The 6,382-nt window shown below is 42.6% G+C and overlaps 1 long non-coding RNA gene across 1 annotated transcript; it reads right to left on the reverse strand.

Moving 5' to 3' along the window:
* Nucleotides 1–3,450: 3,450 nt before the first annotated feature.
* On the reverse strand, nucleotides 3,451–5,933 carry LOC148893671 (uncharacterized). The gene is made up of 4 exons (XR_016116003.1): nucleotides 5,915–5,933; nucleotides 4,922–4,997; nucleotides 4,230–4,371; nucleotides 3,451–4,127 (listed from the first exon to the last, which is right to left on the reverse strand). It is a non-coding gene; the product is annotated as an uncharacterized LOC148893671 (long non-coding RNA).
* Nucleotides 5,934–6,382: the final 449 nt, after the last annotated feature.

The raw sequence follows: 6,382 nt of genomic DNA on the forward strand, positions 1-6,382 counted from the left end.
GCATGGATGACGTGACTGTCACCAGATCTGTCACCATCCGGGCCAACCAGAAGCCATGGCTGACGGGTGAATTCCACAGGCTCCTTAGGGCTGGGAACGCTTCCTACAAAGCTGGCGATGAGCTGGGCCTGAGGACAGCCAGGGCCAACCTGTCACGTGGCATCAGGATAGCCAAGAGACAGAACCCCAGGAGGATCGCTAACCACTTCAGAGACAGCAGAGACACCAGGAACCTGTGGTGTGGGATACAGACTATCACAGACTACAAGCCCTCTCCACAGACCTGCGAGAACTGCACCACTCCGCTGAACCAGCTGAATGACTTCTTCGCCCGCTTCGAGGCAGACAACAGCACTCCAGCACAGAAGATCCCACCACCTCCCGGCGAACAGGTGCTGACACTGTCCCAGGACAGCGTAAGGCGATCCCTCAGATCGAGCAACGCACGAAAAGCCCCGGGTCCCGACGGCATTCCTGGCCGTGTTCTGAGAGACTGCGCTGAGGAGCTCACAGATGTCTTCACTGACATCTTCAACACCTCTCTGAGCCAGACTGTTGTGCCCACGTGCCTCAAGGCCACCACCACCACTTTTGGAGTTCAGGGGTCACTCCTAAAGACTTTCTATGACTCTGTGGTGGCTTCAGCCATCCACTATGGAATTGTCTGCTGGTCAGGCAGCATCACCACCCGAGACAGGAAAAGACTGGAGCGCCTTGTCAAGAGGGCAAGTTCTGTCCTGGGCTTCTCGCTGGACTCTCTGGAGGAGGTGGGCAACAGACGGACGCTAGCTAAACTAAAGGCTATGATGGACAGCCCCTCCCAACCCCTCCTGCCCACTCTGACAGCACTGGGTAGCTCCTTCAGCCAGAGACTATTACACCCGCACTGCAAGAAGGAAAGGTACCGCCGCTCGTTCCTACCGACTTGTGTCAGGCTTTGCAACTCTCAATGATCACATGTGAAAAAAAAAAAAAAAAAACTGGACACCTACACTGGACAAATATTGGTTGATGCAATATATATAAATGCATTTCTTATTCTTGCACTATGTACAGTTTTCTATGCAATGGTTTTGCACATTTACATTTGCACAGTATACAGTTGACATTCTTATTTTGTTATGTTTGGAATATCTTGTTTTCTATCCTTTCACCCCACCCCAACCCCATCCCTTTTCAATTGCTGCTGTGGACTGCAAATTTCCCCATTGTGGGACGAATAAAGGTTTTCTGATTCTGATTCCCCTAAGAACTCGTGGCCCACCTGCCACAATGACTACCGCCCAGTCGCACTCACTCCCATCCTCATGAAATGCTTCGAGCGGCTAGTTATGAACCACATCAAGGCTGGCCTCCCCCGCAACCATGACCCTTTCCAGTTTGCATATCGGCCCAACCGCTCGACCGATGATGCCATCTCCACTGCTCTCCACACAGCGCTCACCCACCTGGAGACCAGAGATTCCTACGTCGGAGTTGGAGACAACACTTCCAGCACCATCACGCTGAACACAGGGGCCACCCGGGGTGTGTGCTCATCCCCCTCCTCTTCATGACTGCTCACCATCATCACCCAGCTCCAACCTCATCATAAAGTTTGCGGATGACACAACTGTGGTGGTCCTCATCAACAACGACGAGGAGACAGCCTACAGGGACGAGGTCAGCCACCTGGCCACGTGCTGCAAGGAGAACAATTTCCGTCTGAATGTGGAGAAGACGAAGGAGATTGTTGTAGACTTCAGGAGAGTGCGCCCCCAGCATGATCCACTAACCATCGACTGTGCTGCAGTGGAGAGAGTAAGCAGCACCAAGTTCCTGGGAGTGCACATATCTGAAGACCTTTCCTGGAGCCACAACAGGCATCACTGGCCAAGAGATGGCACCAGCGCCTTTACTTCCTCCGCAATCTCAAAAGAGTTGGAGCCCCGACCCCTATCACGACCTCCTTCTACCGCGGTACCATCGAGAGCATCCTGACTAGCTTTATCACCGTGTGGTACGGCGCCTGCACCGTGTCCTGCCGTAAGACTCTGCAGCGCATCGTGAGGACAGCTGAGAAGATCATCGGTGTCCCCCCCCCCCCCTTCAGGACATTTACAACACCCGCCTCACCCGCAGAGCCATCAGGATTGCTGGCGATCCCACCCACCCCTCCCACAGTCTCTTCAGCCTGCTGCCATCGGGTAGGAGACTGCGGAGTCTCCGAGCCAAGACCAGCAGGCTCAAGGACAGTTTATGCCACCAGGCAGTCCAGACTCAACTCCCTCCCAGCCCTGCCCAGCCTGCCGCTTCCCACTGCCACACTCACCGAACTCTGAGTACATTATTATTATTATTATTATTACTATTTTTTTGTTCTTTCTCATTTTTTTCCCTGCAAGACCTCACTTTAACCCTTTCTTGTTGTTTGTTTTTGCATTACTACATTATGACACTTTATATACTCACTTCCTCACATTGCATATGTCACTACCTCACTTTACATATGTCACTACCTCACTTTCCACACGACACTACCTCACTTACATTCAGAAATTACATGTATTGTCTGTTGTCAATTGTATGTATTTTTAACCACGTTTTAAGTGCCTTGCATGCCTTGCACGCTGGGTCCGAGAGGACATTAATTTCATCTGTGCTGTATGTCATGCATATTAGCATATTTGACAATAAAGCTGACTTTGACTTTGAAAAAGCCATGTCCAAAATGATTCATCCTTCCAAGCTGGATGGCAGAAAAAGAAAAAAAATATCAAGCTGAAAAGGAACTCAATGATGTTTTATACACAAAACTGAGAGGACTACATAACTGGAAGCGTCAGCCGGACTAGCATTTGTTCAGTATATGGACCACTGTTAGTCAACCACACCTCAAGTCTATGCAAGTAGTCATAAGGAGTAAGGTTTTACGGAATACACACTGTAAAACCCAACAAGTTGAAAGTACTCAAAATTTATATGGCAACTGATTACGTAATTTTTTTTGGACTACAGTTAACTCAAAATGTTTGAGTAGAGTTAACTCAAAATGTTTGAGTAGAGTTAACTCAAAATGTTCACGTAGTTTACTCAAAATGTTTGAGTAGTGTAAATAAATTTTATGAGTTTGTCTGAACTTAAAAGTTATGAGTTTGATTGAGCTTAAATGTTATGAGTTTGTTTGGACATAAATGTTATGAGTTTGCCTGAACTTAAAAGATGTACTTTCAGTTTACTCTAATGTTTTCTTAATTTTTAAATTAAAATTAGGTTTCATATTTAAGCTTAACCAACTCAAATTTATAATGTTCCATGAAAACATATATTCATGTATACTGTACTTACATTTGGATTCTATGTCTAAAAACAAAAACACACCTCACGTCTGTTTTAGTTCACATTTTTTTATTAAGGTTTAAAACAACCTTTGATAAAACAAATGATAACAATACCAAAATGCACAGCATGTCCACGTACCAAAACAACAAATAAACCCCTGATGTGAAATAAACACAACAAAACAGAAAAAAAATACAAATTATACTCTGCTGTTCTGTTAAAAAAATAAATTATTTGAAAAGCATATACTTGAATACATACAAGAGAATACATTTCAATGTACTCGTTATAAGGTGCAAATCAAGGTAAAACTTACTAAAAACAAACAGTATTCCTGAAACGAAAAAATACATTTTGGAGGAATCCAAGTTTACATATCAAAGTATTAATAGAAAATCAGTCACAAACAGGTATACAAAGCAGAGTAAAACTGAAGTTACTTATCGAGTGTTGCTTTGTTCCGTAATATTGGAGGCACTGGTGCCTTCAATATTGCGGAACAAAGCATTGTTCAAACTTAGCAAGCGTGGTTTGAGTGGTCTGTTATCATCAAGACACAGCAGTATTTTCTGAATGAAGGTGAATGTGTGGATTAATTTTCTTGGATAATCTAAATGCAATGCATACATTAAACCAAACAAGAGGAGGTGTGCATCAGCCAACCTGGGGAATCATCTCACAATAATGCCATCTTCTATCACAACAGAAATGCTGTCGGGGTTAAACAAGATGGCACTAGTGAGGTCGTCAGTTGTCACGGAAAGAAGTGCGACAGGAGTGTTTTCAATGTCTGGGTCCTCTTCCCACTGCAAAATACACACAAACGTACACATACAGAATAAAGTAAAAGGTTATAGCATATATTGTGGCCATAGATAGACATTTGTGTTAAGTCAGGTAATACATACATTGCATGTCTTGAAGAACTCGGAGTCATCTTCTTGTAGGTATGATGGGAGCGCATTATGTTGCAAACGATAATGGCTAAATAACTTCGCCCGAGTATCCAGGGATGTAGAACACAGTTTGCATCTCCAGTCCATGTTAGGCCTGCAATTACATTAAACATTTTTCAAGAATGAGTATGTGTTTGGATAAGCAAAGTAAAGTTGGTGTGATTCTAGTGGGTCCAAATTAAAGACAATTACGGATTATTATAGCTCAAATCCAAACATATCCTTCGTAATAGTTTGGAACCTCCGCACTATCCCTATTGCATTTTTACAACTGCATCACTGTAACGATTAATGAACATCAGTTGCTGGTAAGAGCAGAGGAGAATGTGAGACTTGAGATTGTTTTAAAGAAAGAACAATCAATGAAGTATCAATTAATGGTGTAAAATACTCCAATATATGTTGAAAAGGTAAAATTCTGTTCAATATAAAAATTACCTACATGTAGTATGATATTCATCAGGTAATTAAGAATATAGCATAAATAAAAATGTTTACATTCCTTCGATAATGGTGGTGTTGCTCAATTTGCACCCGGGGGCTGCAAGGTTGAAGAGAAAAAAACATGACAATAATGTAATCCTTTAATTTAATAAAACACATGTATCCATGTTAAGATTTTCAGTTTAATAAATCTAATGTACCAGATTAAATGATGCAATCAAACCAGTCAGGCGTTTGCAGTTTGATGACTTGGCCTCCAGCAGCTCTCTCGGTATCCTTAATATGCCTTTTTTTAAAAAAAGTTCATGTTTAATTTACACATGCATAAGCATTTAAAACTGTATCAATTGTACATATTCCAATCCACTGTACATTTTATTTGGCTATCATTATATTTAATTAGTGCATTCTTAAAACTGCAGCACTACCGCTGCACGTGTATAGATAGCTTAAGCCTATAGCTTGTGCTGGACAATGACACGCGGTACTGTCGTTTGCAAACAAAGTTAACTCAAAGCACTAACTTGCTGGGCATTGCAGCCACGGTGTGGAGGATTTCGTGTGACCCTTTTATATAAACCTTAATTTTACACCCATTTTACGATTACTCTCGGACCTTCGCGGACACAAACATAACCTGCAACAGATATTACTCGGCCACCGCCCAACTAAACCTGCGCGGTACTATTCTCTAAATAACACTTCTGTGTCTTTCAACAGACAAGAGACGTTTAAGAAAAACTCATACATATATCGCCACAGAAGAGCGCTTAACATATGAGAAGTCCCGGGCTCAAAACAACGCATCTGAAAGAGTGGATGAGAAGGCCTCAGTCGCAAGCATGACCACGAACTAGCATCTTTGCTAACTTGTGAAAGGCGGCAAGTTCCACAAACTGACTTTCCAATTTTGCTGTCGTCAAAAACACAACAAAATACAGTAAAGTCTCGTTATATCGATATTCAAGGGGGTCCGAAAAAATATCGATATAACCGGGACTATCGATATATCCGACCCTGTTTGCATGTAATTTTCTCCGTGCGTGCATAGAAATAGTATCGATATAACCGGGACTATCGATATATCTGATATCGATATAACGAGACTTTACTGTATCCCTTTTCTGTGCACTGACTACAGCATTGATACACTGGGTCCTTGTAATATTAAATAATGTTGTTTGTGTTCTCACCTGAATTCGTGGGTCTCTGCAAGCTTCAGCCGTCGAGAAGTAAAAATGCGCCCGGTGAGACCACGCCTGCAGTGAAGTCATCACCCAGCGTTCTGCCGTTTACTCAAAATATATGAGTATATGACAGCCATGAACTCAAAAGTATTGATTTACTGCAAATTAAAAACGCATGACTATTCAGAAAACTCAAAACGTTTAAGTTTTGGAAACAAAAAATCGGCTTTTGAGTTGACTGACCTCAATGACTTTGAGTCAGTAGTACAGTTCGGGTTTACAGTGCACGATGGAAATGTTAGATTACATTTATGTGCTGTTTGTATGTACACATTCATTAATTTGCGAGCCATTTGTATCCAGACAAGATTAGTCATAGCCTTTGTATGTGTGACCTCCAGTAGTAGCATGAATTGTGCAATACCTGTTGCCATACAATCAACTTCGGTCTCTATAAACATACCAAGTCTGTTC

The sequence above is a fragment of the Hippocampus bargibanti genome, linkage group LG09, assembly GCF_051943395.1.
Source record: "Hippocampus bargibanti isolate YZ-2025 linkage group LG09, ASM5194339v1, whole genome shotgun sequence".
Lineage (NCBI taxonomy): Eukaryota > Metazoa > Chordata > Actinopteri > Syngnathiformes > Syngnathidae > Hippocampus > Hippocampus bargibanti.